Genomic DNA, 13,946 nt, shown 5'->3' with positions numbered 1-13,946 from the left:
CCTTTAAATAAAAGAGATTGTGTCCTCTGCTGCTTCAAAGATGTCCAGTTACACGTGTTTATTTATGGTTCACGAAGTATAAGGAATCGCATATCATGAAATTATCGTATGACAGATTTCCATTTTAATTTAGTTACATTCTATGCAGAAAGTGATTAAATATTATTGTTGAAAATCTCGAATAAATTATTATGGTGGAAAAGACAAAGCCGAGAGGTAGATGCGAGAAATTGTGGTCGGCTCAGGTTTTTTTCTTCTTTTTTTCTTCAAAAAAAAAAAGCAAATAAGAATGTCATAAAGTTCCATCCAAATAAATAAATGGACGTATTTCTGTCAAACGGAACTAAGCGCCAATTAAAGTTCCTTTTGAGGAATTTAGAATGCCGGATAGCGCGTTCTGTCAAACGGAATTAAGCGCCATAGAAAAGCATTGCGAGTATAGGACGGAATGAGCCCGACGCCCGATTCCGCCGCCAATCCAAGCCCCCCTCTACCTTCCTCCCCTATGGCGCTTAGTTCCGTTTGACAGAAATACGTCCAAATGGCCCTTCTAAATAAATTCTTGATGTACAGATTATTTGAGCGAAAACACTTGTCTTTCTTTGAGGTGACTATCCTACAGGTACGATTCAATTTCCGCAAGTCTGACTCAGACTTTAGGGTGATTGGTTGTTAAATTTTCAAGATACTCCCGTGTGTTGTTTATTTGTTGCAGTGATGTGGTATCCGGGGTAGCCTGATTAGACCGCAAAAAATCTACGACCAACCGGTAAGATATTGTGATTAATTACTGTATTCTATTTTTCTAACTCGATATAATTTAATGGTATTTATACTTTTGCACCCGGTGTACACTTCGCGTTTAATGATATTCCTCGCACATCATTAATGCTCATGAGTATATTGACATGTGGGATTAGTGATTCGTGACGATTCATGAAAAATGAGTCTATGGAGGAATCAGTCAAGCGATTTTTTTCAAATTGGCCCGAAAAATTGGATTGTAGTGTTTTTGACATAAAATTCTTTCTAGGGTCTGCTTGAGGAGTCAATTCCGAGCAATTTAGCTCATGTTTGTGACAATAGAGGGCGTAAAATTGCATTATCATTCGGATATTTCATATCCTGAACGTGATGGATTAGAGATTAAAATAGCTTTCTCTTGCAACTACTTTTTTCGAAATGCAAATTTCAAATCGCCACACGGTTCGGTACGACTTTTTGGGGTGCTTTTTGTCTTAAAATAGGTACTCTCCTTCATGCTCCTATTAAATTGTGCCTCAAAATTCTCTATAAAAAAAGAGGGGAACATCCATTTGTCTAAGAAAAAAGTTTTACTGAAAATTCGTATATATCACAGGAAATTACGAAACGTCTAGAGCGTCAATTCTTAGCACGGCAAAATCTATAAAACTGATCGTGAAATGTATTTCAAATGTGGAATTATATGAAATTGGAAGGCGCAGGAATCGCAACGAGTAGCTTGTGAAAGAGGACTACTCGCAATAACTACTTGGCTCTGGATTAAACTCATTTTCTTCTTTAACGCTACAATACTAAAATCGGAAGTAATGCGCTGATACAACTATTCGAGCTTTCGAGTGTTGCACATCTCAATTGAAGGCGCTTTAACTTTCCCAGCTCCGTGCTTGATATCCAGCACAGAGCTAACGGGACATTTGAATAAAAAGAGCATACAACTAAACCAGCTTCTATGTGTTGCACAGTATCATTCTCAATTGAAGGCGCTTTACCTTTCCCAGCTCCGGGCTAAGAACAGGCAACGACGCTACGCTCAAAATCCACGCTAATCCTTCTTTTCAAGTGACAGTTGACAAAAATTAAATATATTGAGACTGTTGTTGCTAGATTGTAGAATCTAGTAATTAATCGCGATAGAACGTTGTCTTTTTTTGGTAATACGTAACTTCACTACAATGTTTAAAAAGCTCCTATTACATTTTGACGGTGTGAGTTTGCAATCACGTATCTCATTAGTTGTGTTTGAAAATCGCTCCGCTTTTTTTATTTTTTTAGAAAGAGAGCAAATCGACATCATCCCTTGAAGTTTTTGCAAAATTTCCTTCGCATAGAGAAGAAAAACCACGGCAGATCATAAGAATTGCCGTTTAGTAGCTTTCTATTTAAATCGAGATACATGGTTGCGGATTTACACCATCGATTCAATCTTTTGAAGCAAACTGAACAAAGTATTTACGTGATATGATATTTACTGTCTGTTAGTAGTCTCTTGAAAAAGTAACTTTGTATGTTGCTTTTTTGGCTCCGTCTGTGTCACTGCTTCTGCTGAGGATGCTGCCAAGCCTCTAGTTTTAGTCCCTTCTCTTTTTTTCTTTTTTTATCTATTTTCTGATTTCTTTTTTTTCCTCTCTTTCTGTTCTTTTCTTTTCTTCTTTTTCTTTATTATTATTACTTTTATTAAGGATAAAAGGATAAAGAAATCTTCTTTGTTTTGACCTTATTCTTGTAATGTTTCTTATTCTTTTTTATAACATTTTTTTTTTTATTATCCTTCTTTTGAAGCTTTTGGTAGGCATATACTGAAATTAATGTGACAAGGAAATGGCATTATGTCGTCGTTGCAATTTCACGCTTTTTGCAGTGAAACCAACTCAAGTGTAACAGAGTTGCGCATTGCGCGTTGCTTTTTTTTATGATATTTATAAACGGATCAGCATCGAAATGTGTAGAACTCCTTCGGATGTGCCTAAGATTTGGTTCTTAATACCAGGATGCTTTTTCAGACAGGGACAGAGACAAAAGACTCTCCACTAGTATCTTGGCAATGGTGGAATATTTTCTTTTGGGACTTCAACATTCAACTATTGACTTACATGCTTGGTTGGTGGTTAATACCGTGCTGGCAGTTTCGTTTTGCAAACAAACCGAAGTTTGGGAAACTTGTTAGGCTCATGACGTCACCCGAAGTTTATCATCCACCAATAGGTAGGTCAACAGCCGAAAAAAGAGTGATGACTGTTGCTCCCTTATAATTGTCCTTAGGGGAGTGTTGAATCCCCGAAAGTAAAAGCTTCTACCTGTCGCCAAGAGGCGAGTGGAGGGTATCCGTCTCTAGACACGGAACGCACAGGAGGCAAAGGGGGGGGGGGAGGTTGGGTGGGTTTGGCAGGGAGGAATCGATATTTAAGATCGATCTACCTATGTGTCGATTTGTTAGGCATCGATCAACCTGCGATAAGCTACAGCGTTGATCTTCCGTGGATTGAGTCCTCAGCTGTAGTCCCATAACTACCTCAAACCTTGTATACCGCTACGTACTAAGTTTGACTTTTTGGTCGTGGTTTCTTTTTTTTTTTTTTTTTTTTTTTTTTTTTTTTTTTATTTGTCTGTTTATATCAAGATGCTAGTATTTGGTCCTCTCATTACCTACTTGGTCTACCGGTTTCTTGATTGGTTGGGGTTGCACAATTGTACGTGGTTACCCTCGCGGGTTTTATTTTAACTTGGATGAATAACTCATACCCAATCCAGAGGTTAATTGAATCGGTTTCTGTTATACGGGTGTAAGTCCAAAAATTTCAAAATAGTTTTTTTTTGCATTTTCAGCCTCCTTTAGGGTACATACACATTTTCTGAAAAGATGGCGGAAGTCCTATGTATAGAAGCCTGTGGAATAGGGGGGGCGAGTTCTCAAACTCGCGCATTTCTAAAGTTTCTGTAACTTTTTTCATAATAAATGAAGAACATTTGTATTGAATTTGCATCTTGACCTAGCTGTTAGGTGATATAACTTCTTATTGTGCATTGATCACAAAAATACATGATTGAAATTTGAAAACTTGGTTTCAACACTTTTTTAAATGAAAATATCCCATGTCACCTTCATTAATTTTGGAAAAATAGGAGAAATTCTAGAAAATTTAGGCCTTTAAATAAATTTAAAAACATATAATAACTCCCTATGCTATATGAAAGAAAAAAACCATGTGCTACATTTTTCAAACTTACTTCAATATTAGTTTTTTGGCTTGAAACTGTCTCAGTCATCCTTCGTTTTCTGGTATAAGGGCGTAAGTCCAAAACTTAAAATTAGCCTAAAAGGGTACTAAAATTTTTCTGAGCCAAAAAAACATTTCAGAACTTTTAAACGGGTGTTTATACAACCTTTGAACCCCTTTTTGAAATTTAGTGGTGTCCTGCATATCGAGAAAATCAGTTTTTTGCCTCTCCTGAAAAATTTGGATTTGTGGACTTACGCCCGTTTAACAGAAACCGATTCAATTGCCCTCTTGCTCTCTTCCCAAAAAAATAAAAAAAAAGGGGAGCGATTTTCAAACACAGCTAACGAGATACGTGATTGCAAACTCACACCGTCAAAATTTAATAGGAGATTTTTAAACATCGAAGTGAAGTTACGTATTACCAAAAAAAAGTCAAGGTTTAATCGCGACTGATTACTATATTCTACAATCTAGCGACAACAGTCTCAATATATTTAATGTTTGTCAACTGTCACTTGAAAAGAGGCATTAGCGTGGATTTTGAGCGTAGCGTCGTTGCCTGTTCTTAGCCCGGAGCTGGGAAAGGTAAAGCGCCTTCAATTGAGAATGATACTGTGCAACACACAGAAGCTGGTTTAGTTGTATTCTCTTTTTGCTCACAATGTGATATGCGAATTTTCAGGAGAACTTTTTCCTCAGACAAATGGATGTTTCCCTTTTTTTTATAGAGAATTTTGAGGCGCAATTTAATAGGAGCCAGAAGGAATGTGCCTATTATAAGACAAAAAACACCCAAAAAAGTCGGACCGAACCGTGTAACGATTTGAATTTGCATTACAAAAAATGTAGTTTCAAGAGAAAGCTATTTTAATCTCTGATGCATCATGTTCAGGATATGAAATATCCGTATGTGTATGAAATATCCGGATGTGTAAGAAATATCCGGAAATATCCGAATATTTTGGATGACTCCTTTGAAAGAGCATGAAAGAAGAAAAATTTGCGCTCAAACCCTAAGTCAATATCTCAAAACCTTTCAAAATGGCGGCCGGTTGAAGTTCAAAATAGCCGAAAATTCACACCGGTTATTTGTCGATGGATTTGCGCAAAAATCGGTATGAATAGGTATTTTGACACGAGAAAAACGAATTTGACGTTAGATTCTCAAAAAACCCAAAATGTCCATAATGACCGCCGGTTAAAGTTCAAAATGGCCGAAAATTGGGTTTTTTCAGAAATCGAATCAGAAATTGCCACGTAGGTTTTTTCGCTGATGGATTTGCCTGAGACTTGGAACTTGAGGGTATTTTGACATAAGATTAACACATTTGACTTAGATTTCTGAAAAAACCCAATTTTCGGCCATTTTGAACTTTAACCGGCGGCCATTTTGGAAATTTCGGGTTTTTTAAAATCTAACGTCAAATTCGTTTTTTTCGTGTTAAAATACCTCTACATACCGATTTTTGCGCAAATCCATCGAAAAATAACCGGTGTGAATTTTCGGTCATTTTGAACTTTAACCGGCCGCCATTTTGAAACGGTTTGAGATATTGACTTTGGAATTGCGCGAAAAGTTTTCTTTTTTCGTGCTCTTTCAAACGAGTCATCACAAAGAGGGTCTTCCCGTTTGAAAAAAAAAAGTTGGGGTCCGTTGCCCCCTAGAGAGGCCTCCCTGAAAATTTCATAGGGAGGCGGAGAAGTAGCTCCCTTTGATCTGGGAACATCGCCTTACTTTCAAATCTTTCCCTCAATTAGATAAAAAGTTAGAGGAGGTGAAAGGGACTTTAGGATCACCCTGTATTCCAAGACCAAAAAGCGCTCTGTGGGTATTTTCTTTTCTTTTCATCTTTTTTATTTTTTCTGCTTTACGTCGAAGCGAATTACATGTGTAAATGATTGGGGTATGCAGCCACAATTGAAAGTTTATTGATAAATTGAAGTCCAAAATATCAAACAATATTTTTGTCCATCAAGTTCAACAATCAGTTCGCCGGCCGATTATTGAAATTCGATGTTTGTCAGTCAGCCATAGATAACGAAGGTGAAATGTGTGATTGGCCGGCTTATGGCTATTTTGTCGGGTGTATGTCGGGTGGAATTGATGACATGCTATCAGAAACTCAAGAGGTGCCTTTAGCCTGTCGTCAATTATTTCGTCAGACATAGACTCGACAAAATATCAGTGAGGCATAGGTGACGAATAAAACAAAGCTATTCCACCCTTGTAATTTATATGCCCGAAAGACTCGAAATTGCAATAGTCGCGGTCTGCAGGCGAGCATTTTACGTTCATTTCGGGACAACAATAAGGGTTTTCGTCGGTCTGGAAAACCTGGAAAGTTTCAGGGAGTTTGCAGCGACTTGGTAAAGTCAGAGAAGTCGAGGAATTTACCTACTGGATGGGTCAAGATGTTTTAGAAATTGACGGCGTGAGTCCGCAATCACAGATCGACGGTGTAAGTCGGCAATCACATAACTCGTTTGCGGTGTCTGAAAATCTCCGCGTCCATAATATTTTTTTACGGAGAACAAATTGACACAATTTCTTGAAGTTTTTGCAGAATTTTCTTCGTATAAAGAAGAAAAATCACGACATTTTTAAAGAATTTCCGTTGAGTAGTTCTTCGTTTAAGGTGATTCGATGGACGCCATAATTTGTGTCAGAACGGCATGCGATATATCGCATTAATTGGTTCCATTTTTTCAGCTACTCGTCATTTTTCCCCAATTTTGAGATCGCAATTCTGTTGTCAGGAGACTAAAGCAATTTTTTACGAGTTTTAACAAAGAAATTCAACGTAATAAAGGCGTGGTTTTTTCAGAGAGAAAATATCGCATTCGAGTGCAGTTTCGATATCGGTATCGAATGCGATATTTTCTCTCTGAAAAAACCACGCCTTTATTACGTTGAATTTCTTTGTTAAAATTGATAAGTGAGTGATTTAATCTCCTGACAACAGAATTGCGATCTCAAAATTGGAGAAAAATGACGAGTAGCTGAAAAAATGGAACCAATTTATGCGATATATCGCATGCCGTTCTGACACAAAAAATGGCGTCCATCGAATCACCTTAAAAAATAAAGTATGACAGGAAATCTGCGACATCGCAAACCGAGTTATGTGATCGCCGACTGACACCGTTGAAATAGCGCGTGGCCACGGTGGATCGAGTCAGAGGACAGGCCAGACATAGCGCATCACGCGATTTGGTTTGGGATTTCTCCCTGCCTTGGAATCCCTCGATCCTGGGATTGCAAGCACGGGGTGCACCTTGGTCGGAAATGGTGTGGACCACGGTGTAGGTCCGGCACCGAGATATTACGAATTTTCAACGATTAATGCGCGCATTGCAGTGAACGCGCAATGCGTGAAGTATTTCAACAGTCTTGTAGGCGCTGATGTATGCGTTGCGTGCCGACCAGCGACCGCACTGTAATAGGCGCAATGCGTGAAGTATTCATGCAGTCTTGTAGGCGCTCATGCGTTCCGCGCCGATCGACGGCGATTGCTTCATCAACTACTAGTGCCACTGGAGAGAGCGTGACAACTTTCGAAAGTGGTTTCGAAGTTGGTGTGCCTTTTTCCATAATTAGAATCAGAGATGAAAGATTCTTTCAAAGTTTAAAAGAATTCTGCGCAATTAGAAGAAGAAATAATCTAAGTTAAAATTCTGTTCGAAGGTTAGGGAAATCGAGGGAATTCGGAAATTTCGCTGTAAAAGCTACCTTTATATATGTAAGTATAAAAAAGGGGGAAAATCCCCTGAAGTTTTAAACTTGTGATGTATTCTATCGCAAGGATCATTCACCACCTCTTTTTATTTGTAAAATGTTTGCTCTTTACTTCTCCAAGAGCGATGTTCAGGACCAGGTTTAAGCGAGATCCATTTTGCTTGTAATATACAAATAGATATAACTTATTTCATTATAGTTGCGTTGAATTTGCTAATGATTCTTCGCGTACGTCTTCTCATCTCGCTCCCTTTCAAAAACATAATGTGAAAATTGAATACCAAGAGTTTTCTTGAATCAATAAGTTTAAATGATTACAATCTTCAGTGAAAGAGCCTGCCAATAAAAGGGCCTTTTTGGGAGTGCAATGATTTTGTTCAGATATGTTCCAAACAAACATCATGATTAGGCAATCCTCCAGTGAAAGTTATCGCTTGAGTTCAAAGCTCCTTTGGACAATACAACAATGCAAAGTTTTTATTTTTCAATATTAAAATTGCGAATGTTTTTAAGTTGTTCAGTTAAAGAACAACTTTCATCATTTTTTAAATGTTAGTTTCTTGGACACGATTTCATCAGTCGATATAACTCAAGGATTAAGACCGATGTTGACATATCTAGCGAAAAATCCTGAATAAACTTTGGAAATTATATGTAAGGTGTCCCGGACCACCTGTGCCAAGTTTCTTCTCGATTGTTTTACGTCATTAGGACCGCGTAAAACAGAAAGGAACCAAGCCACATCAGCTATTGCCACATTTAATTGAGCAATTTAATTTTTCAAATGAAAACTGTGGTGCGGATTTTTGTGCAAATTTCAGTGAAAACTCTCCATAGTTTGAGGCAAATTCCCTAAAAATGTTAAAGGAATCCGCACAAAAATTCTCTCGTAAAAAATGAGCTTGTTCAGCAATTCGTAATTCTTGCATTTTTGGAAACTAGAGAGTGCACAGAGTTCACAGGAATTTTCCCCGATTTTTTTGAGCAATATTAACCCACGAAATACGAGTCCAAAAGTCCGTATTTTGGGCTCCCATTTAAACGCGCGCCGCTTGGCCCATCTCAAAATGGCGCCCATTTTCTCCGTCCGGCGGTGGCCACACTTTTGACCCGGCGTGCCGGCGGGTACCTCTGCATGCCTCTGCCGTGTGTGGGTCGTATAAACAAACGAAGATTGATAACACAAATGATCCGAGCAACTCGAAATCTCTTAATATTAAATAATTTAAATCCATTTTCGACTTCAACCAAGCACTTGGCAATAATATTCATCGTATTTTACAACCAGGAGCCACGGCCTATCGGCTCATTTTAAGGTGCATTCTGAAAATCAGTGTTACAAGTCCAGTGTCCAAACCCAGACTTTCTTCCTTTACTTTTTTTTGACCATTCTCTTTTCATTTTCGCCTCAAATCAAATGTTTAGCAGTTTCTTTGTCTTGAGTATGTGGTCCTGAATTCATTCAAGAGTTAGAAGTTCACCATTTATTTAGTATTATAGCCTTTTGACCTCTCAAGCTTTACCGATATGATCTCATGTAGTTCGAGGTTTCTTTGGCCCAAACCAAGTGATTACACATCTGATGTGTGTCTTATGGCTCTTCAAATTCGCAGTTTAGAACTAAATCAGAAACTACAGTTACTTAATCCAGTTCTGCTCTCTTGTTCAATGTTTGTCATAAGTGTTTGTTCGTGTCTGTTCTTTATAAGTGACCACTGTAGTGCATATACACAGTTATGCTATCGGTACAGGTATTATTTCTTGTTTTCTACAGTCAGGACTTTCTCTTAAGCGCAATAATTTACCAAAGAAATTCACCTAGTTGCGTAAATAATTTGGTGTATAGATATTCTGTTAATGTCTCCTTGCGGTGATGCAAAGTTTCTGAGATCTGTCATAAGTGGATTTTGCATTTAGACGGTCACTCTTGTCTGATAAAATTACTGCTACTAGCAGCTTCAAATTTATACTTTGATCTCTGATTCATCACTAAATGACACTCGTGCGGTGTCATTTATCTTTAATCAGTTCAAAGCTATTTCGACAATGAATCATCAAAGGTCCGATCGAAGAAAGAATTTTCTGGTGAGTGCTGTGGCTGAACCGACATCTCAACTCAACTTTCAAAAGCATCAACTTATATAAATTTATCAGGAAGTGGTAATGGTAAGTGGAAATCATGGTAGTGCTCGCTTCTTTCATAAGCAAATTGTGCGCTCAAAATTTCAAAATCTACTCACCTGCATGTATATTTGAAGAGGAATACGACATGATATGTAGCAGGCTACACTTCATCTATGAATAATACGTAAATTTGTCTTGAGAGCATTCTTAGGAAACTTCCACAATTTTTAGTTTTGTTCCTGAGAGAAAATTTTGAGATGACTCTGCTGGTATTCCCAGTGTCTTTTCAGAAATTTTGTACTTCATAGGTATCATCATATACTTAAGTATCAACAGACATTGTACAAGACATAAAATTTATTTGAGGATTCCTGCTATATGTTGTGTTTCCTGCAGCAATAAGGCTCATCATATTTCATGGAATGAAGTAATCAAAAACTACTTACCTACCTACAGCTTGGTCAGTTTCATTTCTTTCTATAGTGAAGAAAATGTTTTTTTTCTCTCTATTTAAGAATTCAAGGTGAATCAAACCTGTCCAACAAAAATTTTAATAAAATCTCTTTGTTCAAAAACACCTAAGAATCATTTCAATGGTAAAGTTGCCGACGATTCTTGTTAAAAGTCCGAAAGTCGGCTGGTTTACTGAATTTCTCAGGTACAGACGAATGGAAGGATTTTGAAAAGACATAGAATTACATCCTCCCATAAGATAAAGTCAGGAACATGGTTAAGGTTATCTGGGGATGATATTTGTAACATTTCGTTGCATGATTTTATAATCGAAGAGAAACAGAAAGTCTGAAACTTTGTGAATCTACGTAAGTGGTTTTCTAGTTAGGCTATGATATTGATATGCTCGCTTTGTTATCAATTAATCTCCACAAAGGTAAGCATAATTACATAAACTGTTCCACAAGAGATGCGAATGTAACTTGTAATACCTAAGTGACTTTACAAATCTTACCTGTTAAACTACCAGCTGCCCGATTATTGAAACTATGTCAGCCCGACATGAAAAGACATAGCCCTATCTTATCCATGCAATATATCGGAATTTGATGTCTTGTCGGGTTGCTCTAAGCCTTCAATAATCGGCCTGCTGATGAGTTGCAAAATATTTCCACTTCCAGACGAATGATCATGTCTTGGTTCATGCTTTCAATAGTAGAGTTGTGATGTCGGTTCAGCCACAGCACTCACCAGAAAATTCCTTCTTCGATCGGACCTTTGATGATTCATTGTCGAAATAGCTTTGAACTGATTAAAGATAAATGACACCGCACGAGTGTCATTTAGTGATGAATCAGAGATCAAAGTATAAATTTGAAGCTGCTAGAGCAGTAATTTTATCAGACAAGAGTGACCGTCTAAATGCAAAATCCACTTATGACAGATCTCAGAAACTTTGCATCACCGCAAGGAGACATTAACAGAATATCTATACACCAAATTATTTACGCAACTAGGTGAATTTCTTTGGTAAATTATTGCGCTTAAGAGAAAGTCCTGACTGTAGAAAACAAGAAATAATACCTGTACCGATAGCATAACTGTGTATATGCACTACAGTGGTCACTTATAAAGAACAGACACGAACAAACACTTATGACAAACATTGAACAAGAGAGCAGAACTGGATTAAGTAACTGTAGTTTCTGATTTAGTTCTAAACTGCGAATTTGAAGAGCCATAAGACACACATCAGATGTGTAATCACTTGGTTTGGGCCAAAGAAACCTCGAACTACATGAGATCATATCGGTAAAGCTTGAGAGGTCAAAAGGCTATAATACTAAATAAATGGTGAACTTCTAACTCTTGAATGAATTCAGGACCACATACTCAAGACAAAGAAACTGCTAAACATTTGATTTGAGGCGAAAATGAAAAGAGAATGGTCAAAAAAAAGTAAAGGAAGAAAGTCTGGGTTTGGACACTGGACTTGTAACACTGATTTTCAGAATGCACCTTAGAATGAGCCGATAGGCCGTGGCTCCTGGTTGTAAAATACGATGAATATTATTGCCAAGTGCTTGGTTGAAGTCGAAAATGGATTTAAATCATTTAATATTAAGAGATTTCGAGTTGCTTGGATCATTTGTGTTATCAATCTTCGTTTGTTTATACGACCCACACACGGCAGAGGCATGCAGAGGTACCCGCCGGCACGCCGGGTCAAAAGTGTGGCCACCGCCGGACGGAGAAAATGGGCGCCATTTTGAGATGGGCCAAGCGGCGCGCGTTTAAATGGGAGCCCAAAATACGGACTTTTGGACTCGTATTTCGTGGGTTAATATTGCTCAAAAAAATCGGGGAAAATTCCTGTGAACTCTGTGCACTCTCTAGTTTCCAAAAATGCAAGAATTACGAATTGCTGAACAAGCTCATTTAATTGTCCGGTTAAATGTGGCAATAGCTTATGTGACTTGGTTCCTTTCTGTTAAACTCGGTACATTTAAAGTCTGAGATCAAGGAACTAAACAGAGAATGAATCTCAAGGGGGGCTAAAGGACTTCGAAACCACGAAAGTTGATTTCTAGGGTCCATTTCCTCTTCAACTCTCCTGTCTCAAACATAGCCCGACGTAAAATCACCGAGAAAGAGCGCTGTGTCACAACTGATTGCTATAGCTTAGAGTCAACAACAATCTTTTTCTCCGACTAACATCAACTGATGAGGTGATGAAATTACGCTCCGTAAAATAAAAAAAGATCGATTAAAATTTTTTGTAACAGAGCAATTTCAGAGTAATTCAATTTTTAATCGAGAACGGGAGAATGAGACTGGGTGCGCCTTCTCGTCCTAACCTCAGTCAACATTAGCAATGCAACCAATGATGTTGATGATACATGATACAACTATTCGTACTCTATGGACACGAGTGTTGCATACGACAAAATTGAAGGCGCTCCGGCAGCTTTAGTTCTTGAAGCAGTGCGCGAAGCAGCGTGTGGTATGCCGTCCCGAATATGCATGCGGCAAGATGATATTCTCTGTTAAAAACTAAGGCGAGAGGACAGAAAAGAATGTTTCCGCACCATTTTCACAAATCAGTTTACTAAATCCCACCGCCTTCAAATTTGAGGGACTTTTTTTGACAAACTCGTTCCGATAATTTTTTACGCATTGTCTTTTATATTGGAGTTCATCGGAAAAATTCTACAGAAATTTCTCCAAAATGTTGCTGATGCAACTTTCTTCTTTCTCCTTTCTCGTTAAGCTGGTTATTTTTATATTGGTTTGAGTTCTAGAAAAATTAGAAGACATTTCGAGTAAATGGATTTGAATTTTTGTTTCAGAGAGGGATGCTGCAGGCTGGATGAGCTGAATGGACTTCATTGATCTCGGCAGGAATTCTACGGTAAGACGTAGTCAACCCTCTTTCACAAAGTTTTCCTCGTCCTAGGATAGTTACTAACTCCAAAAATTACATTTTGAGTAGAACCCGACCAAAACATGTAGCTACTTAAATGATATGCCTTCAGTGTAAAAATCTTAATAAAATAATTCAGGAATCAATTCTAACTTAACTTCCGCGTGTTAAAAAAGACGGTTACTTTTATTGAAAAATGTTTATTTTTTAGAGGAAAAATCTTATTATAAACGTTGTTAAAAAGAATCCGAAATATCATTGGATATCTGTTTTGGGAAAATGGCAAAGCTAAGAAGAACTAACTCAAATCTTTGAAAAAAATTGACAGTTTTTCGGTAAAAAAAAATCGGTAAATTTTTAAAAGTAGAATTAAAAGTTCAAGGCAGGTCGTCTCGTAAAAATTGTGATAATTAAAAAAATGTTAACAACGATACGATTTATCCTCGCGCAAAAGAAGCGTGCAAAGTCTCCAGCACTGTTGAAAAAGCCTGCAGTGTAACTTGGACAACATGGAAGTGACAATACGTGTCAATAATTTCTCCTTTTCAAGGTGCCTTCAATTCTGCACGAAGCAATCCCACCTCACATGCGCGTCGTGTTAGGTAATTATCACACTAGAAATTGCCGTTTAGGCGCACCGTGGAAGTTAGAGATACATATGCTTTGGCGTTTATAAAGTTGGCTTTTTTCTAGTTTTCTATAACCCTATTCTCTATTTCTTTAATCA

At 37.7% G+C, this 13,946-nt stretch overlaps 1 protein-coding gene across 2 annotated transcripts in view; it reads left to right on the top strand.

Annotated features, from left to right (window-relative positions):
* The window catches only part of LOC109032136 (uncharacterized), a 53,260-nt gene that overhangs the window by 34,864 nt on the left and 4,450 nt on the right, over nt 1-13,946 (top strand). For both annotated transcript variants that reach the window (XM_019044112.2, XM_072302195.1), the window contains 2 exons: nt 716-769; nt 13,146-13,207. The gene's annotated coding sequence lies outside the window, so the exon portion shown is untranslated. The remainder of the gene's footprint in view (nt 1-715; nt 770-13,145; nt 13,208-13,946) is intronic.

The sequence above is a fragment of the Bemisia tabaci genome, chromosome 7, assembly GCF_918797505.1.
Source record: "Bemisia tabaci chromosome 7, PGI_BMITA_v3".
Lineage (NCBI taxonomy): Eukaryota > Metazoa > Arthropoda > Insecta > Hemiptera > Aleyrodidae > Bemisia > Bemisia tabaci.
This window is presented reverse-complemented; position numbering and strand designations above follow the sequence as displayed.